This window comes from Hippoglossus hippoglossus, chromosome 15 (genome assembly GCF_009819705.1).
Source record: "Hippoglossus hippoglossus isolate fHipHip1 chromosome 15, fHipHip1.pri, whole genome shotgun sequence".
Lineage (NCBI taxonomy): Eukaryota > Metazoa > Chordata > Actinopteri > Pleuronectiformes > Pleuronectidae > Hippoglossus > Hippoglossus hippoglossus.
Genome location: NC_047165.1, coordinates 5,905,333 through 5,932,918, shown reverse-complemented (window position 1 = coordinate 5,932,918; position 27,586 = coordinate 5,905,333). Strand labels below are relative to the sequence as shown.

General features: G+C 42.9%; 1 long non-coding RNA gene across 1 annotated transcript; it reads right to left on the bottom strand.

Annotated features, from left to right (window-relative positions):
* Nucleotides 1-18,715: 18,715 nt before the first annotated feature.
* On the bottom strand, nucleotides 18,716-22,370 carry LOC117775884. The gene is made up of 3 exons (XR_004616350.1): nucleotides 22,230-22,370; nucleotides 19,102-19,571; nucleotides 18,716-18,931 (listed from the first exon to the last, which is right to left on the bottom strand). It is a non-coding gene; the product is annotated as an uncharacterized LOC117775884 (long non-coding RNA).
* Between the last annotated feature and the right edge of the window lie 5,216 nt (nucleotides 22,371-27,586).

Here is a 27,586-nt window from a genome sequence, read left to right as displayed (position 1 = left end):
CACACATATCAAGACCAGTCAACAGTCCACTCCTTCAGTGAGAGAAAAGAGAGAGGGATAAAGGAGGGAGGGAGGGCAGTACACAGCGTCGGATAATCCTGCGGGCTCACTCTTCTGTTTATCAGTCAGAGGAGGGAGGGAGAGTTGGTAGAAAGGGAGGCACCAGCAAGGCCTCCTGATCTGTCTTTTGATATTTTAAAAAGGTCTGTTCTCTCCTCCCCGACACTCTGCCGCAGAGACGGAGAGAAGCAATAGAAACAGCTGCAAAGAGAGAGAGAGAGAGAGAGAGAGAGAGAGAGAGAGAGAGAGAGGCTGAAAAAGACAAGAAGACAGAGGAAGAGAGGAGAAAATAAATGGGGAAAAGACACTGAGTGGCAGGAAGGAAAGGCGAAAGGGAGACAGCTGGAAATGAGGTGAAACTAGATCGAAACAGCGGGGAAAAGCTTCACCCGTGAAAGAAAAGAGAAGCTGACTGAGAGACGGAGATTGACTGGCGAGTGAGTGATCGAACAGAGAAAAAGAGAGAGACAGAGTGTTCCCAGCTCGACACAAGGGCCCCATTAACTTGACCACTTGCCCTTTGCACACAAAGGCAGGGCCGGCCCACTGCCCCTCCCACCCAATTATCCACGATTAGGCTCAGTGCACTGTGTCAAGATGGAGAGGGAAGGAAAAGAGGAGAGGGGGAGAGAGAGGCGAGCGCTGGGAGGAGGGAGAGAAGGAAAGAGAGCGAGGACTGGAAAGAAGTGAGGCGCAGATTGTAAAGGACAGCAAAATTGTTAACATGGGGAGATTGATTTAGCACCCTCCATGCAAACGAGTGTTATGTGAATTACTGTGTTGGCCGAGAGATCTTAAAAGCTCAGAAACCTCGGGAAACTTCCGCTTCTGTGACCTGGAACTCTAGCGAACGTTTTCCTGTTCGCTGTGTGTTTCTGGTTATTTCCAGTTGACGTCTCAATGAAACAGACAGTGGGCTCTCTTTTAATATTTAATAATTGTAATATTTTTTTAGTTTAATGGCAGATTGTAATTAGTCAGGCGTGTGTTTTGGGCCTAAAATCCTTATGAACAAGACAAATTGCCATTAACAGCCTCGATTTTCCCGGTAGTGACACGTCTCTGCAGAGGAAACAGATTTGCTCATGCACGAAGTCAAAGCATTCAAGCAGCTCATCTGTGCTACAGACGTAGAGTGTAGGTGTGTTGTGCACCCGCTCATATTACTATCAGGATGATATGCCCTTACAATAAATTACAGATTACAATTACCTGTTGTACTTTACTTTGAACCAAATGTAGTGTCAGCTGCCTTGACTTCAGTTCACCTATTTCTCACAAAACGGACCAGGGCCTGAAGATTAGCTTCGTGTTTGGTCTGAACAAATCTCATCACGGTGCATTTGCTGGATGAGAAAAACGACAAGTACATTGATCCGAAACCAGCAAAGCCACTTGCGTTTTGCTTGGTCCTGCTTTGCACTGGGTATAAAGTGGGGCCTTGTAAGTGTTATCAAAGTGATGAAGACATTCTTCTTCCATTGCTTTTTCTGTCCTTTTTGTAACTTCTTAAATCTAAAATACTTCTTCGGGGCAGTGAAATAAGCTGTTAACACAACAACGACATAGTTTGATCTAACACAGATAAAATATTAAAAAGTGCAAGGACACAAGTTAGACCTTTAGGACAATGCAAACCCAAATAGCAACGTTTTTATGCTTCAGTGTATTCATTACTTTTGGCCATGTTTGCATATCATGCATTATTGAACATTGAACTCTTCCTCATGATACAGTGCATCCATCCACACATACTTATTCACACTAGTGTAGGTCACAGTTGCAGACAGCTCTGGTATAGACACATACACACACACACACACACACACACACACACACAGATCTTCCATACACATGAACTGGCCATGGGCTCAGCTGCAGTCCAGACACGTGTTGTGTTGTGTTGATACTCTGCCGCCAGGTATAGCTGGCATCTCCAGGGCCTGGGGTCGGTTGCCTCTGCTGCATGGCACCACTGCTGACAGCAGATACACACACACACACACACACACACACACACACACACACACACACACACACACACACATTCACACACACTGTAAATCAAATACTATTTCTGGCCTCATGTTGACTGGCATGTTTTAGTTTTGCCTCACTTCCTGTAGTCCTAAAAAAACAACATTTGAACACGTCTTGATTTTAGTCTTTGAATTACAAGGTCAGACACTGAGTTTTTAATTTGATCTGGGCCAACAATTAATTAACTTTTTCTATTTTCGTTTTTTTATTTTATCAATAACCTTTACTGAAGAGGTTATGTTGTCACTTGTTTATTTGTTTATTTGTTTATTTGTCAGCTGTATTACACAGAAAATTACTAAACTGAACCAAATGTGATGAAGTGGTGATGAGGCAATGACCAGGAAGGAACCTATTAAATTGTGGTGCAGTCGAGAATTTTTCATAATTTACCTTAATATTGTGATAGGGCTTTTTTATGGAGCAAAATAAATAAATAATGGAAAACAGAAAAAAAAGGCACATTTTACAAGACTGTGTGCATAAGGATTTTAATAGTGAAGCAAAATACGCATCCCATAAACCATTGTGATTGATCCCTTTGCAACAACTTCCAGCGCTTCTTATCAGATTTAACCTTGTTGTAAATATAGTTTAGCAATATATTATAGTTTGTGTCTCATATGTAAGTATAAAACATTTCATACAGTGTGTAGTCTAGTAACCTAGTGAGGCTGAATAATCTGATTATAGCCAATTTATTGGCACCTGAGGATTGTGGCTAATGCAGTTCTTCTCTTTAATATCGCATAAAACCCCATGTTTTCCTTACAGTTGATATCAGTAGGAACTGTGGCTCCTACAGGAGGACATAATATTGTTTTACACTCTTGTAGCTTGTGGTAAATCGACCTTGGGCGGTTACAATATAATGGCTGCTAATCAAAGTCTCTATTCAGAAAATGATTGGGATTTTGACTTCTGGAACCACGCTGTTGAGCCCTTTGGTATAGATGATGGATGGATGGATGAGTGGATGGATGGATCGATGAATGAATGGGTAAATGGATGGATGGATGGATGGATGGATGGATGGATGGATGGATGAGACACAGATGCAGGCTTCAGTTGGTCAACTTCACCTCTGACCTGTAAACTTTCCCACACAAACATGAATATGCCTTCAGTGTAGATACGAGCGCACAGTGTGTGCACCTTGCATCTCACCCTGCTCTGATCCGTACCCTCCTGCCCCTCCTGCCCCCCCTCGCCTCCCTTCACCACTCTGTCCATTGCCCAAAATCTCTCAAAACCTTTCAAGCCTTTTCCTCTCTCTTCTCCTCCTCAAGGCAATTTGAGGAGGGCTTTTTAAATGATCCGCTCATTATCGGTAGTGGAGTCACTCTGGTTTTTCAGCTCTGTCTGCTTGCCTTCCAGCCCCCCCCCCCCCTCACCTACCTCCCTGTGTTTTTAAAGGGGCTTTTTTTTCTCTTCCTGCCTTGCTCCCCCCCCCCCCCCCCCCCCCACCACCACCACCGCCCTTCTCCTCCCTGCAGAATGGCTTTTTCATCCGTTTGTTTGTGCTCATGAAGTGGAATGCAGCAAAGTCCCTGAGAGCATTTTTTTCCCCCCAGTTTTTTATTTTATTTAGAAAGCCATCGAGTAGGAGTTGACGTGGCAGCGAGAGTGGGAGCCGTCCCCAGCCCCCCCCCCCCCCCGATACCCGTCCTCTTTGTGCCAACATCTGATGCCGGCCTTGATGACAATGACGCTTTTTACATTACAGAAGAAAGAATTGAGAAATATGCGAAGGCGGAATTCTGTGGTATTATGGTTAGTCACCTGGAGCCGGATGGAATGATACACTGTTTACACAGAGAGGGAAACATGCAGGTTGTAGCCTGTTTATTATTGTGTCTCTATTAAAAGAACATCTTCCGTCACTCGTGGATGCATTTAACAGCCATAATCGCTGAAAAAACGAATGCCGTTCTTTTGGAGGCTTGCCCGCTCTGTAGGCTGCTCCTATTCATCCTCACTTACCTGTTCAGCCCTTCCTTCTCTAATACCCATTAAACCTCTCCATCTGTGTGCAGGAGGCTAAGTTCACTGACTGACTTATTAGCTGATTGACTGGAGCGAGCTGGGGTCAGTCTGAAGGCAACACACACACACACACACACACACACACATTCCCGTTCACTCAGTACAGTGATGCTTACACATGAGCTTATTGCAACGAGCTGCTAATTAAGGGGGCTGCGCTGTTGACGAAAGCACTCAACTTATCACTGATTAGGTCAGGCTAGGTGGGAGCGAGAGAGAGAGAGACGGAAGGAAGCAGACCGGGAGACATATAGAACGGCACAAGTGGTTTGTGTTGGTCGAGAGTCCTTCCTATAAATGTTGACAGCCTCTCGTGTCAGTATTTACCCCACTTTTAATGGGAGAGGGCCGACATTAGCCTCTGTAGGAGCCGCGCTGAATTAGCACCTGCCTCTTTGCATACAAGCAGCTGCCTTCGGTGCTATTGTCTGCCGGTGACTTTGTCAGCCAGTTAATCAGCGAGGCCATCAATCAGTGTGTGAAACAGTCAGCGAGACAGCGAGTCTGTAAAATTAATGAGTGAGACAGTCACTGGTGCAGCTACTGGTCTTGTTCACATTATTATGTCTTTTTGTGCATTCAAATTTAAACAATTAAACTTGGGTCTGTGTTGAAATCCACAAACTGCTTTATTTGTCATTTCCATAATACACGTTAGAGCAACATGTAACATAACAATGTAAAAAACATAAAAAAGGGAGCACTGTTAAAAACAGGTGGACCCACTGATATTTTCTATAAGAAAATTAACGTGACAAATTTACAAGATAGAAAAAAATGTATTTCCATGAATAAACATAATTTATTAAAGAGCCGCTCCAGGCATGTATTCAGACAGTATAAAAACACCCTGGTTGGAATATCTGATGTTTTTTACCTAAAGTCCAAAATTCTTAAAATTCATCATCACTTCCCCTGTACCTTCACTCTCTCATTGAAAGATCCTGAATCCATAAATAAATACATATTCATAATGTCAAAATTAAACTGCTAAGAAAGGAGCAATACTCTAACTCTGCGTCATATTTCAAAACTTTCTGTAATATCACAACATCTTATGTACATGTGGCAAAGTCCGATTTCAGGTGAGCTGAGAGAAACTCTCCACCTTCAGCAGATGGATGTTAAAACAGCCTCCAGATGTCAAACTCTGCACAGATATCATTCAGCAGAATGAAGTCAAAGCATCCAAGTAGAATAAGCAATACACACTTTTGACCCTGGTCTTACATTCAGATGTAAAAAAAATTTCTACATTTTTTAATTTACAAAACATATAGATCTATGACGTTTGCTTCCATTAGTAATAACTGTTATCAGTGGAGTAAAATATACTTAAAATAAACTGGGAACAGTTGCAAAAAATTAATTCCCCTAAATGGAACCACATTTAAACCCACTAGGTCCTAGAAACTGCAGAGACTCATCGATACCAGGAAAAATCCTTTATCTCGCAATGTTAAAGAAAGTGAAAAAAGAAAATCCTGGATCCGCCCCCTAATCTGGATCTGCTCCAAAATGTAATGGCTTCTTCCCTGACCCACACCACATCCTTCCACTGAGCAGTGACCAGTAGCTGGTGTGTAATCCTACTGGAAACACAACCTCCTTGGCGCAGGATCGTAAACAACACCGCGAGACTTTATCAGCTGTAACAGTAAACATGTCAACTGAAACAAGGGGAGATAAGGTTATAATATACTGTGGATAAACTCTAATAAAACATACAGTGGTTCATAAACATTCTGAATTTACCAGATGCACTTTCTGTTTCAGTGCGAACAGCCGCCTGTGTGATGCTCGTACTTTCTGTAAATCTTCATTTATGATTTATTACCCTCCTGTGTGGCCATCTGTCCGCCTGCCTCCTCACCTTGTTGTTTCCATCTCGACACTCGTACCCCCCCCCCCCCCCCCACCCTCTCTCTCTCGTTGGCCTGTGTGCCTGCGGTCGCCAGGGCAACAGCTCTAACCTGCTGACCCATGTTCCCGTGGGCCAAGGGGCCATTAGGGGCCAGTCAATGAGCCTCTCTTCCTGCCGCAAGTGGTGCTGGCGGGATGGAGAGGGCCCTCATCTCTGCTTTGAAGGTCAACGAGGCCGCTGCCCGGCACTCTGCCAGTGACTCTTAGGGCCCCGAGACCGGCACGGCAAAAAAATACAGCTTCTAAATAAAAGTCTAATTCAGCCACACATAGATATAACAATTTTTAAAAGTCCAGGATTTGAGTGCGGACGCTGATTACAACAACGAATCGCTGCCGCAGCTTTACCCCGTCCAGTGAGGAAATCACTTAGAGGTCCCTTTTCACTAAGGGTCGTCGGACAAGCATTTAGGTTTTGAAAGGATCAGGGTTTGTGTGATCACAGGAAAGAAATATGACTGAGGCAGCGGTTGCATTGCTGATAGTGGATATGCAGAAAGATAATCCCATATAGAGCAGTGGTGATCAATGAGCTTTTTGTATTATAGCCCATTAAAAACCAAGCTATGTCCACTTGTGACCCCTTGTCACAAGTTCTACAGTCATGAGCTGCAGGAAAATGTGATTTGTTCAATATCTATAATTTTACAGGCTTGAAGTTTTGCAGAATTCCGTGGAGGAAAAACACATTTTTTTCACTCCCTTCACCTCATCCCAATATTTAAATTGCGATCACTCTACTCGTAAAATACGTGTGTAAATATATGAGTGTTTAAAAAATGCAAATAAAAGTGACACAAAAGTCACCAGAAACCAAACATTTCCGAAAGTACTGAAACAATCCACGCAGAGCAGCGTTTCTTTCTCACAGTCTCTCCCTGCGTCAGCTTACAGGGTGGCATGCACCTGTTCCAAACTATTTTCTGGCCATTCTGTCCGGGGGAGGTAAATACTCCAGTAGCCACTTGTCTGCCTCCTTAGGGGGAAAGGTACATAGATTATGTCCACACTAATCCTTCTGCGACAAAAAGGCATTTTACTTCAATACAGCAGTTGGGTAAGGGTTTCAGCAGATACACTCATCCTTACATATACACACTTGCAAACACACACACACACACACACACACACACACACACAAACATTTCCCGTCCATATGTGCACAAGGACGTCGGTGCAATTAACCTTTAGCTGATTCAGTCCGAGTACTCTGTTTGATTGAATAGAGCTGGAGTGTTCCCTAAGCCATAACCACAACCTTGTGTGAGTGATTGAGAGAATGTGTGTGTGTGTGTGTGTGTGTGTGTGTGTGTGTGTGTGTGTGTGTGTGTGTGTGTGTGTCTGTGTGTGTGTGTGTGTGTGTGTGTGTGTGTGTGTGTGTGTGTGTGTGTCTGTGTGTGTGTGTGTGTGTGTGAGATTGAGGAAAGAAAAAAGAGAGTGTATTTCTGACATACTGAATTTGAGCTTTTGGTAATAAGAGATTGGGCGGGTAGTAATTTTCTTATGAATTCCCATGTGTCTACGCCCATAAATCTGTGTGTGAGTGTGTGTCTGTGTGCGTGTGTCTGTGTGTGTCTGTGTGTGTGTTTGTGTGTGTGTGTGTGTGTGTGTCTGAATCGCCACAAGTGCAGCCACTTCTGCAGCCAATGAGTTTAAACTCTGAGCTCCAGTGTTGTGGCCCCGGGTTTATCCTGCCCAAGGAGAATCCGTGGCTCCAGCTCGAGTCTAGCCTGTGGCCCTGGCAGACTGTCGTCTGTCAAGAGCCTACTAGCCTTGAGTTCTCTCTTTGTTATTGGCTGCAATGGAGGGAGCTAAGTATGTGCTGGAAATATTGGAACCCCCCAAAATATTGGCACGATTCAGAAGTGCCAGTTTATTGCTGGCCTGCGTCTGCATATCCATCCCATTTTCACTTTCTTATTGTCTTTTCTCCCTTTACTTGCATGTGAGGTTTCATTTCCTTCGATTACCTGTGATCTCAGCCAGTAAATAATTTGTCTGTCGTGCATTATTTGGAGCCAGCTGATTCCAACAAGTGGCCAGCTGCAGAGACAAAGAGCGAGCACTTTACCTGTTACAGTTGCTGGCCTGATTCCCCTGCAGCTTTCCATTGCCAAAAAAGCCAAGAGCGTCAGGTGGAGGGATGTGGGATCTGTTCGGGAAAGAAACCAGGAAATTCTGCTGCAGATCTGGATCAGGGGGCGGATACGTTTTTATCACTTTCATCAACAGTGTGAGATGTTTTATTTTCTGTCATAGTCACAGTTAAGTCATAGATCTACGTGTGAAAAATGTGGTTTCCTAAGGGGACTGTTGAGTCTTGCAGGAGGTATGCGCCATTCTGGTTATTAATATTATATAGCATGTTGAGATGATTTAATGAGATGATAATGATGTCAGTCTGTGATTAACCCTCCTAATTAGTTGCAGTTTTTGTAGCCATATAGCGTTTGACCTGCTGCTGTGTATAATTACACACTGAGGGAGTGTTGCTGTTTAACTCACTGACTCATTGTCAAGTTTCGAGTATTTGTGCACCTCGGTGTGTCCTTGTACCTTCGTCTTTACTGTGTGTGTATAGGTGAAATGGCCTATTTGCCTTTGTAAATACGCGCAGTATATACAGTATGTGTTCACGGGTCTCTGACTGCAGGTGTGTGTGTGCTTACGTGTGCACGTTTATGTGCGTGCACGCGACAGTATGCTACAGTATAGCCTCCCCTGCGGCGTGCTCATGCTACAACGTGGCCGCGCTAGCTCAGAGTCATGCCGTGTGCCGTTGTGCGCCACTAACTCACACAGCTCTATTAATTAGCTGTTTGATGCTGTTAATTGGGCTCCCACTGCTGCACTAATTGATAACTCCATTGCCATTGAAAACACAGAACACAAACACAGCGAAGTCTCTCGCCGACAACCTATTCAAGCTCCCGAGAGCGAGAGCGTGCCGGGTGAAAAGCGGGAGGAAGTGAAGGATGAGCGGCAAAGGGCCCGGGGAGGAGAGCGAGGAGAGACAAAGAGAGGTGAGATGAGAGGGGGGGGGAACGGAGGCTGCAGTTTTCCCATGTTTTACAATGCAATTTCCCAATGTTATTCTACACATTGGTTACTGTGTATTGGTATTCACTCGTGGCTAACTCTCACAAACAACAGTCTCTGTTTAGGTTTCCATTGGATGGAAATGTAAATGCAATCTCATGTGTCAACAGCAGGTAATAGCAATATCATCTTTCTATTGCTCCGGTATCTGCATAGCTCCACACCCCTCACCTCTCTAATGGCACTGTTCAGCTATTCATTGAAATGTCTGTTATCATATATAGCGTGTGTTTTTACCTGTCACTGTCTCAGACACTGAGATGTCAATGTTCCGCGTCGGGAGTCAAAACAATATTATAAGAGCAGTCACATTGGGAAAATCATTTCTGAGAGAGGGGACGTTTATATCAGGGTTTCATCAATTAGTATTTCAGGTGGGTGCCACCGCTGTCGCTCCTTTGTGAACAAAGCCTTACTTTGACAATGACTCTTTACTTTATAGAAACTGTTTTCTAAAGTTAAATTGTAGATTGTGTAAACACAGAATTATAAGATTGTTATTGTCTTTTTTTTTTTAATCATTTTTACCTTTTTCAGATTTAACTGGAAACAGATCATGGACAATGAAACTATCAGTTATTATCATTATCACAATATCATATTTCATCACTAGTAATAAAAGTCCAATTTATATTGATGCAATTCTTATACAAGCACAGTGAGAAGGATTAAAACAATTGATCAACCTCAGATTTATAGTCTCTGCTCATAAAGAGGCGTTTATAACCACAACCTTCACTCAGGAGCAAAAATCTTTCTTTCAACTTGAAAGAAACATCAATAATGAGACATTCATCGTTATCGATATCAACCAGTATTAACATTTATTTGAATTATACATTTTTCATGTTGACCATCCCCAGTCAGTCCCGATAAATTCGAATAATAAACCTGAAAAATTTCAAGTGGTCACCTGACATTTCCCCCCAGAACCAACAGCAGTTTGACGTTCTTGGTTTTTGCCTGGGGTCGTGGACAGAGACCCCCCCACTGTCTCTCTGTCCCCCGCTTACGCTTTGTTTCTCGATTGTACCTGTGTTTTCTGTGCTGTCTTATAAAGGAGGCAAACTAAGAGTGTGTCTGAGTGTTCGTGAACACATATCCACATGCTCTGCCTTTAATGGTGGCAGTAGTAGTAAATTACAGATCAGGCCAGACCATTACCACCATGCACGCGCACGCACACACACACACACACACACAGAAACAAACACACACACAGCTCTTTGGACATCTGGACAAACACCTGTTTCCAACCTTATGGTAGCCAAAGTAGCACCCCCAACTGTGCACCCCCCCACACACCTACCTCCACACACACACACACACACACACACACACACACACACACACACACACACACACACCCAAAGACACCCACACACAAACACACACACAAAGACACAAACACACAAACACACAGTCTTCTGCTGAGGCTTTTCCTTCCATTTTCTAAAGAAAAGTACTCTCACTCTTAAGCTGGTGTATGGCCTTCCTACTCTCTTGCTATTATATGTCTTTCCATTAGAGGCAATTACTGCTCAGGCTACAGCACAAGCTCCAACATTCTCATAGGTTCTATCACTTCTGGTCAAAGAGCCGGCTTGTTCATGTCAAGTATGCATTGTATATGCCGGAAAACAAGTTAAATGATACTCCGGTCTATATCGGCATACAGCTTAAAATGTCTTATTTTTCTTTTTTTATTACAAGGCATCATATTTTACGTTTATATGCGATTAAAATCTCGATTGTGTTTGTTATTGTTTACCGTGTTTGATTTGGCTGTGAATGGAGGAAAAATGACAAAGCGGACGTTTGGCTCTTTTTAAAGTTTTAGTTTACCAACTGCAGCTGTTTATACAAACAGAGAAGTCACGACAGTATATTTTTGATAATGTTCATTTAAGTATAGAGACCAGAACCAGACCCTTAAATTCAGTCAAGCTGCACCAAATCACACACACTCATAGATATAAGTTCCTTAAATATGTCTGAATATGAATATGTCAAAAGATGTCATATCTCACAATGTTACTGAAAATCCCAGATTCGCCCCCTGATCCAGATCCATTTGTGGTAATTCGTTCATTTTCGGTTATCATCCAACCACAAACAAACACAAAACATAACCTCCTTGACAGAGGAATATACTGAACTGTATTTTAATGTCTTAAAAATGTTGCCAGGTGAACACTAGCTGCCCTCAGTTTAAATCCACCTCTCTGCAAACGCCATACAGTAACAAACTTCTGCTAAACCCCCATTGCTCCTTGGAGACTCATAATCCAGCCGTGACCTGACAAAATGGCGTCCGACAACATGAAAGACAACTTCCTGTATTTGGCCCCCGTGGCCAATAGTGGCGTGCACTTGTACATCAAACACAGCTCAATAGGAAATGTCCCAGCGGAGACAATAACAACCTCTGTGGCTTTGATGTCGCCGTCGACCCCACTGTACAAACACCGCACGCGAGGCTGTGTGTCGAGGCCAAGAGGAACACGACCAGAACCGGATGGAGGCTTTTATTATGTTCAGTGTTGGACTTCAGAAGCTGCTTTAACTTCCTGTCAGCAGCGAGAATATGTTTCCTATATGTCACCAGGCCACTGTGTTTGTGTGTGTGAGTGTGTTTTGCATTCATCGCGACTCTCTTAAATATACTTGAGTGAGATAAACCATGTTTTTATATAAACAACACACGTCTGTGCCACAAATGAGAATTCAAAGTTCGTTGCTAGGACTCAGCATTCTTTTAAAATACGACCAGGACTTGACAGACGAGTTAGTTTGAATCCAAAATTACATATGAAATTAATTACATTTTTATTTATTACGGTGAAGGGACACAAATTAACATATAATTTGTAATAAGGTATGTTTTGTGGTGAACTCACTTATAAAATAACCCCAAATGAAACACTAACAATAACAATGTTTGGAAAATAAGGGAGGACACTGGATTTTGCTGTGGGGGGGAAAAAGGAGAGAGAATAAGTTGTTTTTATTTAAGTTATCGTTTCTGCAAGGTAGTTTAGTTGTAACACTGTGTTCAAACGTACCCTGTCATGTAATATTCTTTTAAACATGTAATAACCCAGTTATTAAGATAAAAAGCAGCTAGATTCAGTGACTAACACACACAGGTCAGTAATTCAAGAACAAGTACGATAAAGAAATGTATTCACATTAACTATTTGTCTTATACATCTTTTACACCAAAATTAGCAGGTATACACCGGTTTCTTTATCCATTCCGACTCCAGACAAAAGCCAGATGTTAGTGGTTTTTTTGACCAGTGGGAAATTGTGGACAAACCCACAGGTGACTGGGTTGGGGATGTGGTGAAGTGACCAGATGAACCACCAAATCAACCCAAATGCATGAAAGGTCCATGTTACATGTTAGGATGTTCTGTGGTCACCCAAATGACAATATCTTCATAGTTAACCTGTTCTATTAAATACAAAAGGTGAACTGACGGCACACATCTCAGTGCTGTGCCTACATTTACAGAACCAAATGGTTTTCCAGCCTTTTGCAAGTCACAGTTGATGTTCCCTTGTCTGTCATATCATAAAAAAAAAAAAAACATCTCTGCAAACCTCACTTTTTCAAAATCGCCCTGTTCTCGTGGACATCCTGTGTTTTGCAGTCCGTCGTGTTTTCTCCCCTGAAAAACAGAAACCAAGAGCAGAAGCGTTTTTTCCACAGGGAACAGATTTGCATATCTGCCATGGCTCCCGACAGGCAGAGAAGTGCTATCCTGACAGGCCTAATGAACTAACCATTTAAGTGGTCAAATTATACACTCATCCCTTTTTTATCCTCTGATATCTCGTCTTTGTACAGGTGATGGAAAGGCAACTTTCCCCATTCACACCCCTTTAGAAAAACCAACCTCGCCTAATCCCTGCTCCCCTCTCTCTCCCTCTCTCTCCCTCTTTCTCTCTCGGCCTCTCCGCGCTCTATTCCATGACATTGGCGGAAAGTGCAAGCATTCATAGAATCGAGCAGAGAGAGAGAGAGAGAGAGAGAGAGAGAGAGAGAGAGAGAGAAGAGAAAGGCAGAAGGGAAAAGGCAGTGCTCTTTGTGGAAAGAAATCATGTTGAAAAATAGAGCCGGGGCAGGAGAGAGAGCGGGCGAGCGAGGGAGTGAGAAAGCGAGAGGGAGAGGCTGTCACAGACCTCAATGGCAGCATTATGTAAATGGCTGACATCCCCTGATGTAAAGCTGAATAGAGACACATTAATGTCTTGTGTATATTTAAAAAGCCTGGGCCCAACTCCTCAGGATTGCGAGCGGCAGATCCCATAATCATGTTGACGAAGTAATGGCAGAGAATTAGTTGTCCATTAAAAGTGTATTATGCACCACGCTGGCACATGAAATTACTCTCAAATAGTGGAATGGCTGAGGGGGAGTGACGAGGGGGAGCACGGTGGAGATGGAGGGGAGTGGGAGGAGGATGTTGATGGATAGTTTGTGCCTGTGTGTGTGTGCGTGCACGGGGGTTGTGTAGCGGCGTGCACGTGCGCCCGCGTGTATGAATTCCCCTGCTCTGACTTGGGGGGGGGGGGGGGCAGGTGATTGACATCTTTAGACTTTGAGAAATCAAAGCACTGTGAGTGTGTGTGGATGGGTGCACAGCGGGACCTGAAAGATTCTAATGAGGTTATAGAGGGCTGGGTGTCACACACACACACACACACACACGCACACACACACACACACACACACACACACACGCACACACACACACACACACACACACGCACACACACACACACACACACACACACACACACAGATTTACACGTGCACACGGCTCCACACACGGGTGTAGATGTGTGACAAGTTAAAAGTACGAGAGAGGAGCTTGGAACAGGGATAATAATCAGACGGAAGAGGGGGTGAAGACGTCTTCAAAATGAGAGAATAGACGGAGGCTCGTCACTTACCCCCTCGGTTTGTGTTGTTCTCTCGCACTACATGAGCCATTAATGTGTGGCTTGATATGAGGGAGACATATTTTCATGATGTGGCCTGAGGAGCAGCTGACAGGAAGACAGGTGGTGCATGTTCTCCTCTCTCAGTCTCTGCAGTCTGCTGTTATCTCTGTCAGATCGCTGCGTCCTTTTGTCGGGCCTCATGTGTGGTATTTGCCGACCGCAGTGTGTGAAACTCCTCAACTTGCTGATTCTTTGATCAACCGCTCACAACCCAAATTCTCCGACGTGTGTCCCACTTGTCAAATAAGAAGAATATCACTTCTCTGCTCGCTGCTTCCCTGCAGCCATATTCAAAGAGCACATGTCACAGGCGCCGAGGGTTTTGAGTTTTTAGACGCCAGCCAAATACAGTGAAGTTAAAATAAACATCTAAGTGATGGTTTGCCATCCCGCCTCCCTCTCTCCCTCCTTCCCTCTTTCTTTCTCTCCTCCATTCTTCTCCCGTGTCTGAGGCGATAGAAATGTAATTCAGATGTCAAAACGCCCCGTCTCGCTCTCGCCCTCTCCCCCATCTCTCTGTCTTTCTCTGTCCTTTTCTAGTCCGTCGTTCCTATTGTTCTCGCGGCTGCTCCTTTATCGAGCGAGACATCGCCGAGAGGGGGAAGAAAGGAAAAAGATGACATGCTTTCTCAGCCCGTTGCGGCGCGTCCCCGGCTAGAGTGGCTTGTCATTTGAGCGATAGAGGAGTGACAGCTTCCACTGTAGAGGGAACACCCCTGCGCCATAATGGGACTGACTGGGCTGCCACAGACCTGTCTGTCTGCCTGTCAGTCAAACCTGTCCATCAGTTCTCTGTGACACAAACCTGTCTGTCGGAGCCGTGCGATTAGCTGATCTTTTGTCTGTCTTACTCTCCGTGTGTTAGAAAGTCTTTAAGCTGTACAGCCTGTGTCTTAATCCTCTGCTCGTGGGTCTGTCTTAATATTTACTTGGCTGTAAATAACGCAGTCTGTATTTCAGTGTACTGTATCTGCTGTAGGTCTGTTTCTCACCAAGTGTCTCTCCATCACGTCACACACTCTCATCCCTTAGAGAGCGACTCTGACCACCTAGCAACCAAATCAGCCGTCAAATTACCCTCTGATTGCTGTGACATTTCAGTATACATCCCCAGTCTCCCTGCACCCTACTGTACATGACATATACAACAATGAGAGGCCACACCTCCCTTCTGCTGTTAATGCACTTTTGGAATAGGAACTGGAAAATTGGTGTAATGACGTAGTGGCTTCGGGCTGTAATAGGTTTGAAATGTAAATGATGCCTGCAGCAATTAGACCAGACGCACTTATTTAATTGCATCGAACGTCGCAAGGCCGACTGAGGAGTTTGTTGATGCTTTTATTTCATCATTTTGTGGCTCTCGTTCAAAAAGCACTTGATTGAAAAGGACCAAATACTCTGGAAATTAGCTTGTAAATTTTTTTTGTTTTTTATTTTTCAGCTCCATAAATAGACAATTACGAAAAAACCTTGTAGCGTATTTAGTTTGAAATTTACCTCACTGTTGGTAAGAGGCTCTGCTTGTGATTTAGTACAATGTGACATTTTTATAGAGGTTCATACGATAAGATAATTGAATATTTATTTGCGTTTATTTTAGCGTTTAAGTAATAGCAAAAATATGTTTATAAAATATGTTTGTCAGACAATCTTAATGTACGGTGATGGATGTAATTATCAGCTGTAATTGAGACACTTCATCACGTCACACATCATGAACCCTGCAGGATTTGACCGTTTGAGACCAATTGCAGTCTCGAATCGTCCGGAAAATATATCCTAGAAGATTATTTCTTAAAATCAGTGGGAACAGGATTTGGTGTTGGTGGAAAATGAAAGCGAGATATGGTGGTTTATGACAAAGACGGGGAGCTGAACTTGGGAAGTTCATATGTAGCCAGGTTAATCTCCTCTCCTCTCCGCGAGTCTAGCACCAACAATAGCCATCTGAGCCCCTCGGAGGGAGGCCATCGGGGCACAAAAGCCCAACGGAAATGAGGGATAACTTCTGGGAAGTCTGGTCTCTCCTACTCATTACCTCCCTCTGGCCCTCCTTCCTCCCCCTCAGTATCTTTCTGCCCCTCTCTCTCTTTCTCTCTCTCTCTCTCGTTTCGGAAATGAGTGATAACTTCTGGGGCAGGTTGGCCTCTGCCATCCCACTTGTGCACCCCTCCTGGCCCACTTCTTCTTCCCCATGCCTCATCTCTTGATCTCTGTCTTCTTCTATTCTCCTCTTCTCGGTACAGACTAATTTGTGGGGAGGTTTTTCCTCTTACACACAGACCTTGTGGTTCCTCAGGCGCAGGGCAAGGAGCAGGGGGCCTTTGTGACATGGGTTAGAGAAGTCGTAGTTGAGAAAGGACCTCTATTCTCTGTGTGTGTGTGTGTGTGTGTGTGTGTGTGTGTGTGTGTGTGTGTGTGTGTTTGTGTGTGTGTGTGTGTTGTGGGGTTACAAGGAAAAGAAAGGGGGTCAGGAAAAAGAACACAACTTTCTCTTTTGTGTTGTTTTGTGTTCTCTTGTGTTGCTCGCAGGAAGAGCACAACAAAAAGAGGAGAACTCAAATTATTTGTCTGCCCTTCCCTCCTTCCGTCCCCTCGTCCACTCCACCCCATACCCCCCCTCGTTCACACTCACTTGCTTATTGGAGCCTGTTGAATGGGCAGAAATGGCCTGCAGGGTGAGGAGAGCCACACAGACAGACAGACTGCAGTGTGGAGATGTTTGTCCAACAGAGAAGGAGGAAGAGTGGTAGAAAGAAAGAGGGAGTCAGGACCACCTGAGCGTCACCCTCACCCTGTCTCACCCCTCTCTTCCCCTTCCTCTTCTTTGACAGAGGGTCACCATTCAGCACACACCGCTGACAAAGATGTGCAGTGTGTGTTTTGGAGAAAAGAAGTCAGTGTCTCAACGACAGTTTGCTTCAACTACAGTGTGTGTGTGTGTGTGTGTGTGTGTGTGTGTGTGTGTGTGTGTGTGTGTGTGTGTGTCTGTGTGTGTGTGTGTGTGTGTCTGTGTGTCTGTGTCTGTGTGTGCAGGGGTTATAGGGTGCAGACCAATCAAGATTATAAATGGTGACAGGAGGCAAATCGTGGGGAAAAAATATATAATTGTTGCGCGGCTAAGATAAAAAATGATATATACTCCACATATTTACTACTCTGAGTAATTTTTTATTTCTTTGTATATGTTTGAAGCAAAAATGCTCAACGCAAAGTTAATAATAAAGTTATAGTTTAATCAGCAACTTTGACCTTGTGCAGTTTCTTTAATTTAATTTCTGTACTGGACTAAAAATGGGACATTCACTCTCTGCTAGATTTAGACTGTTGTGTTTTATGTCCATTTTTCTTAGACCTTTAAAAATGTAGCCTATTTGTGATTTAATATGAATATGATTTGAGTCATTATTGGAAAAGACGTGGCAGTTTTTAGGGTTAGAAAAATAGCTTCCTTCTATTCTTTGTGTCTTGTTACTGGAATTACTTAATGTAGGCTACTTATATTAATTTGTAATTTCCAATAGCAAATGCAATAAAATGTTTGAAATTTCAAGTTTCACAGGATTTTTTTTATCAACATTTCGAGGAAGTGTTATTAATTAACATTTATATCAAGCTACAAAATTATGATATTGAATCTGTGAGTAAAATATTCAGTGATGATGTAAAAGTTAGTTTCTTTCACCACAATCTCCTCTTATAGCAACTAACGCATGATTCGTCTTTTTATTGTTGTTGTGGTTATTAACAAGTTTCCGGTGTAAAAGTCGTGGGTTTAATGAGAATGAAGTGAATCACTGTTAAAACTGTCTCTGAACATATTTAACTTTTTACTTTAATATAACACGTTTTTAAGAGACCAGGATTACTGTAGCGATGAGGAAATAATGAAAAATAACATTTCAAAAGTTGTTATGTTTACTCCACATTCAGTTTAAGTCTGTCAGGAAACACAAACATTGATGTCCTTGGTTAAAAATGAATTATCTGCTGTAACTTCTCCTTCACGGCCTGATTAAAATAGAGAATTAACTCTCTCATGTAAATCCAACCGGAATCCGCTCGTGTTACCCTCCAGCTGACGTTGTCATTTCCCTCCTCTCTCTCCTTCCGTTGTTTCCATTCTCTGTGTCGTGTTTTCATTCTCTGTTTCAGCGGATAACATCGAGTTTGGCCACACGGTGCGTTCGGTGTACACTGGAGAGACAGAGGGAGAGAGAGAGAGAGAGAGAGGGAGAGAGGGAGAGAGGGAGAGAGAGGCCTGCGTCCCATTAATCTGCCACATATGGTGGATCTGCAAATGACGGATCCTTAATGGTAAACATTGACGGATAGCGTTTGCTTGTTTCTATTGGGGAGCTGGATGGGTACACTTGTGATAAGTGCTCCATTGCCGAGGAGAGAGATGGTGTAAATGGGGCAGGAGAATACCACTAATAAAGCCCCCCCCCCCCCCCCCCCCCCCCCCCCCCCCCCCCCCCCACACACCCCCCCCCCCCCCCCCCCCCCCCACCTCTGCTCCTCAAGCTAGACCTTTTGTCCCACCTGCTATTCTCCGGCTGTGAAATTAGGTTGCACCCCCTCCTCTTTCTCATTCCTCCTTTCTTTATCCACCTCTTTTCCTTTTGGGTGAACAGCCATGTGAAGAGGTTCATTACCGCTGTGGCTGGCCCTACTCAGGTATGGCTGGGTCTGTTCCCACTATAGGCCCATAGCTCTCTCTCTGTCTGGCCCTGCTGGCTCCCTGGAAAAGGGAAACATGGCACACAAAGGTCCTGTTAGCACTTCCTATGAAATCAGCAGTTTTCTCTAGAGGTACAACGCTCCAATTACCTAACACTCAGAGGATGCTATACCCCCCACACAACACTGGCCAGTGCTTCAGTGCATGTATGTGAGTGTCTTAGTGCTCACCATCGTGGTATTCTTGAAGAAAGGGCCTGTGCTAGGTGGCTAATTAGCACTGAAGACACTCCTCCTCCTTTTCTTCTTTTCATCCTTGTGCTTTTCTGCTCCTCCTCTTCTTGCGTCCTACGAATGCATTTTATTTACCATTCTTTCTTTGAGACGGTGCCCCCAGCTTCCTCTTATGTTGCTGCCTTGACATACTGTAAGCGCTATACAATCAGGAGTTCCACAATCCTTCAGGGCTCTATCCTGTAGAAATGCACAGTGGGGACCCAAGAAGGGCTCTCCGTGGTGGGGGGGTGCTACTTGGAGATCCCTGGGTCCTGGATCCCTGGATGAATGGTTGTGTGTTCTTCCTGATGCTGCTGCAGCCTTGATAAACAGCTCCTCGGGGTCAGTGTTGACTCTGTTGACAGGAGGATTTCCCAGCCAAGGCTTTTTGGGAAGTGAAGTTTCTGTACATTCCTCACGAGACCCTGAAAAAAAAAGTCTTTTGTGAATGAAGGAGAAGAGCAGTTTCATCTTTAATACAAAGGTGAAGCTTGATGCGGTGTTTATACATCGTTCCACATTACAACATTCAGAGATGATTGTTAATTTAAGAAATGTGTCTTCCACTGAAGGCTGCATGCTAGTAAGCAACAGTACACATCGAATGAATGATCACCACCAAGGAGGTTACGATGTCCGTTGGTTTGCTTGTTTGTCAGCAGGATTATGCAAAAACTACAAACCGGATTTCCATAAAACTTGGTGAAAGGATGGAACATGAGCCAAGACAGAACCCAATATGCTTTTGCACGGATCTGGACAAAGGGGGCGGATCCAGGATTGTAAGAGAGATGTTAATATTTTCTTTTTCTTTTAATTTTCACAGATTTTTTCCGAGAATAATTAACATATCGACCATATTGAGGGGAGTGATATTGATGAGTTTGTACAGTACAATTCGGTGCGGATCCAAATAAATATCCTGATCTATTGGATGTAAATTCATTAGCGGACCGTTGGGCCTTTGGCGGCGTTATGCGCGTCATTCGTGTTTTTATTACGTGGTGGAAGTCTCCAGCCCGAACATGAGCTGTGGGCCAGTGCAGTGCGAACCTGGGAGGTCTTAAAGATCACCATGAGAGTTAAGTGCAGTGAAAGCAGAGAATAAGTGAATTAGGAAGAAGGGATAAGAGCATCTCCTCAGTACAATAAGACAGGTGTGGAGAGGAGGGCTCTGCAGGGGTGGAGGACGGGACAGAGGAAGTGCGGAGGGGTGGGGGGGGGAAGCAGATGCATTCAGGCTTCAGCTCATGTTTCACCGTGGGCAGAAACGTAGCTTCCTCGGGAACTGAGGACAATCGCTGTTATTTAAACACTTGAGCTGTGGTCATTTTTATTTTTTTTCATCACAAACCGTCAACGTTTCTTTTTCAAAAACGTATTAACAGATACTGGATAAAGAAACCGCTGTGTTTCACTTGGTTACGTCTCTGTGTGTTAGCAGCTTGTTAATAATAATAATAATAATAATAATAATAATAATAATAATAATAATAATAATAATAATATTTGAAAGATTAGCTTTCAACTGTACAGAAAGTAATGAAAACAACATAATCACATGGCCGTCAGAAAATGTTCAATCAAATTATTGGCTCGACTTGACCCTTTGTATTGATACCGATTTTAAAAAGGGTTACGGCTGGAAGTGATCTATATTTTCTAATCTGATACCCTGTCTGTGGTGTTTAGCTCCCAGGCCCATTTTCTCCAACAGAAGAGCCACAGAATAGAATAGTACTCAGTGAGGAGTAGACCTCTGCCAAGACCCAACAATCCCCCTGAACTCTGCACCAAATTCCGTCATGATCCATAAACATTTAAATCCACTAGATCGGAATTTTCATGTGGATCTGAACCATGGCCCAACAATCTCCTTTAATTTAATCCAGCTGCAACAAATTGTACACACTCATAGATCTCATTCCCCCAAATACAGTACAATACAGCCTTCATCAGGATCCATGAATAATTTACTGGGAAATCGGTGAAAATGTAGAAATGTTAAAGAACGTGATTCCAGGATATTCCCTTTTGTCCAGATGTGCCACAAAACGTTAGGGGCACTTTCTTTGCCCATGTCCCATCCTTCCTCCAAGTTTTGTGGTGATCTGTTGATAACCTCGGTGGAGATAATATAAACTTAACCACTTAAATCAGGTGGATACTGTAGTTTATACAGGAGAAACTGTAGTGAGTAATTACTGCAGCAAGACAGTAAATGTGGTTTAAAATAAAACGACCGTGCCCACGTTCATGGTAAAGACCGAACATGTCACCCAGTGATGTGACTCATCGATGTGTAGCTAATAGCTTTGGTCCAACAATTGGTTTCTACAGCACAAAGAGAGAAGCTACGTTTCTGCGTTGGTGTTTTAATGGGATTTATTGCCATTAAGAAAAATATAGAATATCACCTGTCTAATCCTTGAAGCTAAAGTAATTGTTTGAATCCATTGAGTGACACTGAACTTATTGTGGCAGATGCACATTCATTAATCTGTAATTAAACTAATCCTAACCAGCCTGATAACTGTATTTTATAATTCTGAATCTAGAATAAACTGCTACTGTTATATTTTTATTTTCACAACGGTGTAAATAATTTTTTATGTCATGTATGAACTCCTTTCACACACAAGCTCTAATCATAAGGAAATTACTTCCGTTCCCTAATCTGTTACTCATTTCATCCTCCAAGCCTATCAATCATCACGGGCTAGATCTATAACCAGATTACTTAGAACTACCCTATATACATTGACACACACACACACACACACACACACACACACACACACACACACACACACACACACACACACACACACACACACTACCTCAAAACTATAGGTATTATAACAGTGACATTATCACCAGTGGTATTGGTGGAGCCTTATCCCATCTTACTTCCTATTATATCACTAGATGGGATTAATAGATCGCCGAGCGTGACTTGTGAATTAAACTGCGCCCGCTCCATGTGTGGGGATAAACACGTCCCAGTACGGACCTCTGAACCGGCAACAACTTCACCCATCTGCCCATCTGAGAGAGTTTTAAGCCAATGGGCAGAATGATACCTCACTGTTATAACAGCATCAGCCGCCTTCGAGCACAAATCAACAATCTTGTTTGCAGGTTGACCTTTGACCCAAAAGGAAACAACCTTAGTCCCGGTTTCTTTGAAATGCACCGAACATGCAGATTATGTGACAGCGACGTCCTGCTTCACACTCACAGATACACACATCAGTTATGTGGCGCTCAGCTCCTCTAGTTCTCAACAGAACTAAGTCTCCAAAGTTACTGCAGGAGAGAGAGGAATGTTTACTATTCACATTATTTTTTTTAAAAAAGAAAAAAGGAATTTTCCCAGACAGTTCAGGGATTCATTCCAGTCGTGACACCGCCTCTCGAACCTCTCGGCCTCGGCTGCTGACTGGAGCCGACAGGTTAATTAGCTGGTTTGCTTTATTGCGTAATCAGGAGCGGGGTTTTCCCCCCCATCTGATTCATAATGGAGGTAAATTATCAGTTTACAAGTTTAATTTACATATGGAAAGTAAATGTTTTTTTATTGTGTGCATTAAAATGTGATGTTTGCATCACAGTCACTTTAAGGAAAGGGGCAAATAAGCAGCTGATGCTAATGAAGTTTTACAAGTTTATGAAACTTAAGATTTAAAAATACTTTTTACCAAGTGTATATTCTATTCTATATTTGTATTGAATGTGAAATGTTTTGTACATTTAGCAGTGAGACTTTTCAACATTATATTTATTAACATTTTGTAATGATACAAGAACAGATACAAGTCAAAGCCCAGACTCAACCTGATCCCAGACAAACACACACACACACACACACACACACACACACACACACACACACACACACACACACACACACACACACACAACAAAGGAAACAAAACAACAGACAATACAATGCATATCATCCACATGCAATTGTTAAATCTGTCCAGTCAAGTACAGGAATATAAAGCAACAGAACACAGAGAGAAAAATAAACAAAGACGAGTTTTATCTCCGATTTTGTGCTGAGCAGCAGATTTGTCGAGGAGGAGAGACGACAAAGTATTTGAATAAGAAAAATCCCTGATATTCAAATCATGTGTTTCCACGTTTCATAATTAATGAAAATAGATTTAGAAATAAATAAGAAGTCAGATAGTTGAACAAGAACACTAATGTTGGCTTAATGACACATATGTGTTGAAATAAACTGCTGCAGTTATGTCACAACAACAATAATAATATCAACAGCAATAGTATTAATAACTGAATATATTGTTTTGTATCATTTGTAAAAACAAAAAAAAAACAACAACCAACAATTAACATATTCAAGTTATTCAGAGTTATTTCTCTGGTGTGGATCTGTCTTCCCCTGCCTGGCGGTTAAATATGAAGAAATGAGTTGCAGCTCCAGAATAAAAGCGATTAAGGGAGAGGGGATTATTCTGAATGAGGTCAGTGTTGATGTGAATTAAAACAGCGTCTCCACTGGAGGCCTAGTCACTCAAGCAGACAGTGCCGAGGAGGAGGCTTATATTGGGAGAGGCGTTAAAAACCCTTTCCTACTGTCCATCTCTCTCCCTCTCTCTCTCCCTCTCTCTCTCTCTCTCTCTCTCCCTCCTCTGAGAAAGAAGGCGAGTCCTGAAAAGACGAGCCGCATCATCATGCCATTAAATATTTAAGCAAAACACTGAAACTATATGAAAGATTAAGGGTGCATAAAAATAATTAAGGATTATCGCAATGAAAAATGCATGCTCGGTGTAACCTAGGAGTTCATGATATGAACAATACAATATTAATGGTCTCGAGTGCAGAGGACTGTGCAGGCAATTCTGTAGCCTCATTAAAAGGAATGTGTTTGTGTCTGGCCCAGGCAAGGCTGCGAGCTACAGATACCAGATCAGCCTTCACTGTTTACAGGTCCACAAAACAAACAAAGGTAATGAAACCATACAATGTAATAAGGGCTGTTTGTTGAGCCGGGGATACCTTACCACAGGCCGCCCTTCGTGAGACGCAGAGATATGAAGCCAGGCAGCAGGCTATATGTAAAATAAGAGATGAGAGTGGATGGGATGGGGCTGGAGGGAGCATTAAAATAATAATTAAAAAAAAAATATGAAAAAAGTCAGTGTGCCAGAGGAAGCAGGAGAAGGTCATTTTCAATGCAGGTCGAATAGCAGGGATAAGTTCAGAGCCGCAGAAATTAGAAAGCACCAATACCTTAAATCACATTACCGTGGGCAGACTCCATTTCTTTCACTGAATTATGAAAGCGTGAACGGCCTCATGTATCTTTTATGTTCGTGGCCCATTTTTTTTTTTGAGCAGAAGAAGTGCGCTCATTTCTCGCGGGACATTGATATTTTAACAGTGTTTTAATTATTGGACGCGCGAGGCTGCTGCAGGGGCCGAGGCGGTGATGAGCTCTCCCCACATCGCTGGTTTTCAACAATGTCAGCTCTTTGACATATTCTCAAGTCATTCCGCGATGAATGAAATACAAATGAAACCCATCGCCTATTGGAATAAGGTATCAATAATTGGTGGCGCGTGCAGCGTAAAAAAAAGAAAGAAAAAAGGGCCTCGAGAAGGAGAGTTCGGGAGACGTGACCTCTCCGTGACGCGCGGGGATTACAGGGGCCAAATACAATGATGGGAAAGTCATTGTGTCAGCGGATTATGCAACTATCTGTAGGTGCCAGCACTGACCTTATATATATGATGGAGGGAGAATGTATAAGTTAAAACGTGTCAGATATCAGTGAGGAGGAGAACAATTACGCACGGTTTCCTGTGGGGATAATGCGTAAATAGTGCGTAATTTGGCACACGCTGCAAAACAGGATTCATTACGTATAAATTGCTGTGTTTATTTATTTTTTTCTATCCTTTAAGGTGATTTATTGCAAGGCAGTTTATACACAACAGCTGTTAATAACAAATTAGTGAATTATGCAAATATCTGCAGGTGCCAGCACTGATTTTATATGTGATGAAGTGGAAAATATATAAGTTTGAAACGTGTCAGGTAAAGGTCAGGAAAATAATAACACGTGGTTTTCTATGGGGAGTAAGAATTGTGCAATGTGCCACACGCTGCTGCCCAGCGACTATTACGCATTCGTTCGTGTATTTTAAATATAATTTATCCTTTAAGATGATTTATTACAGCGCAGTTTATACATGACAGCCATTAATAACAAATTATGACTCTTGACAACAAGTAATCATATCCGATTAATTTAACGTTTAAGAAAATAATGTGATTTTCCTTAAAAGTCATTGATTTCTCTCTCTCTCTCTCTCTCTCTCTCTCTCTCTCTCTCTCTCTCTCACACACACACACACACACGCACACACGCACACACACACGGTGCCTCCTCCTCGCAGTGAGACGCTCGCTCCATTATTGCGGGTGAGCGCACACTGCGGCTCCATGCGCACGCTCCCCCGCTCGAGCCGCAGATTAGACGCAGATTCTGCTGCTATTATGAATCCAAACACATCCTCCCGTGATTGAAGGGAACCATTACAATAAGTCACGGGCTGCTGCTGATAATGGCACAAGGCAAGCACAGCCTTCAGCCGCCCTGACAGGATATTGAACGGAGGTGAAAAGTTAACAAAATTATCAAATACAGCCAGGACCGCGCACACGCTCCTTCAAATGTCACTGCAGGGCCGAGAAATAAAATAATAATGCAAGAAAAGGAAAAAAGAAAAACATGCAGGCACCTGTAAAAAAAAAAAAAAAATCCTGATTCTAAATCACAGCCTGATCTTCAATGTTCCTGCAGCTGCTAAATAACTGTGGAAGAAGAAATTCAGAATAGATGAATGAATACATGTGCTACTAGATAATAACATAAATAAATAAGTATATGCAAACATGCATAAGTAAAAATAGAATACATACAGATTAATAAATGCATTTCATGTATTTCTACATTTATTTATTCATTTCCAAAAATTAATTATTTATTTTTGTATTTCCACACATATTTATTTTTATTTGGGCAGTTTTGGTCCTGGATTAATAACAGAAGCACTCCTGTAAATAACAGGATTTCTGCAGCTTTGCATGTGGTTTAGTGGTTTATTTTCTTAATTTTAACCAAGTGTCAAAATGAAACCAGTGGCCTTGCACTGGTCTCTTCTCCCAGCAGCAGCAGCAGCAGCTCCCTCATCATCTCAACACACTCCCCGGCTCGTATTGTTCCTCTGTGGCATCATTTTTTTGCCCTGCAGTTGTCAGACTGTGAGACTCGCATGTTCCAGCCCGAGCCTCCTAGACAGACGGGGGGGGGGGGGGACCTGGGGAAGAGCCACAACAATGATAGAATCAAACGGGATGGGAGGAAACCCAGAGAGCTTCCTCCTCTGCTTCAGTCTGGAGGCAGCAGCAAAAACAATGTCATGCAACTGGGGATAAATATTTAGGCCCTTTATTGTGGATTTGTTGGGAAAAAAATATGTTTTTGCAGAACTTGGTTTGCAGGTGAATATGTTTGGTATGTTGGTGATTCTGTCTTAAGGCCCATGCAACCTTTTATTTATTATATATTATATTAAACCCTATTTTTACAATTTCTCCTTAAAAAACAGGGGAAGCCAAAGAATGAGGATGTTCTGTGTTGTTGCAGTAGATATTTATGCTAATGTGTGTGTGTGTGTGTGTGTGTGTGTGAGAGTGTGTGTGTGTGAGTGCGCAGGCCTCATGGAGTCGTTCTGCGGGGAGAAATGATAGTCGCATTAACCCTTCAACTCTCATTTCATGGCTGCCTCGTTAAGAAGCTTGTGGATTTAATTACCGGCAGTGGAGGCTGGGAAGGTACAAGGCCCCGGTGTCGCCGTGTAATTGGACGCGTTTCTCTGTACACCCAACTTAACATTTCCCACCCATCTCTAATTGTCGAGTACGATTCTCGCTCATTAATAAGGCGAATTATGTAATTTCCAAAACAGGACTTGGGTTTGAATGACGAGGGGGATGTTGAGCCATGATTCCACTGTGAGCCACGTTCAGCACAAACACACAACATGACCCAATGCTGCTGGATACATGCAGACAAAGCTCTAATTAAAACACATCAGTTTTAAAGGGCTTCTTTGAGTATAGCATTAGTTCATTTCAAAACACACACACACACACACACACACACACACACACACACACACACACACACACACACACACACACACACACACACACACAGCTCAAGCTATCAAATGTCATCACAAAACAAAAATAACCATGTTTGTCAAGTTGAAGGGATCACTTTGCTATAAATAAGCACAAATTTAATGCACAATTTAACACATAACTTGCATAAAAACATAAAATCATACATGAAGACTGCTCCTTTTCTGTATACTACAAACATACCCATAG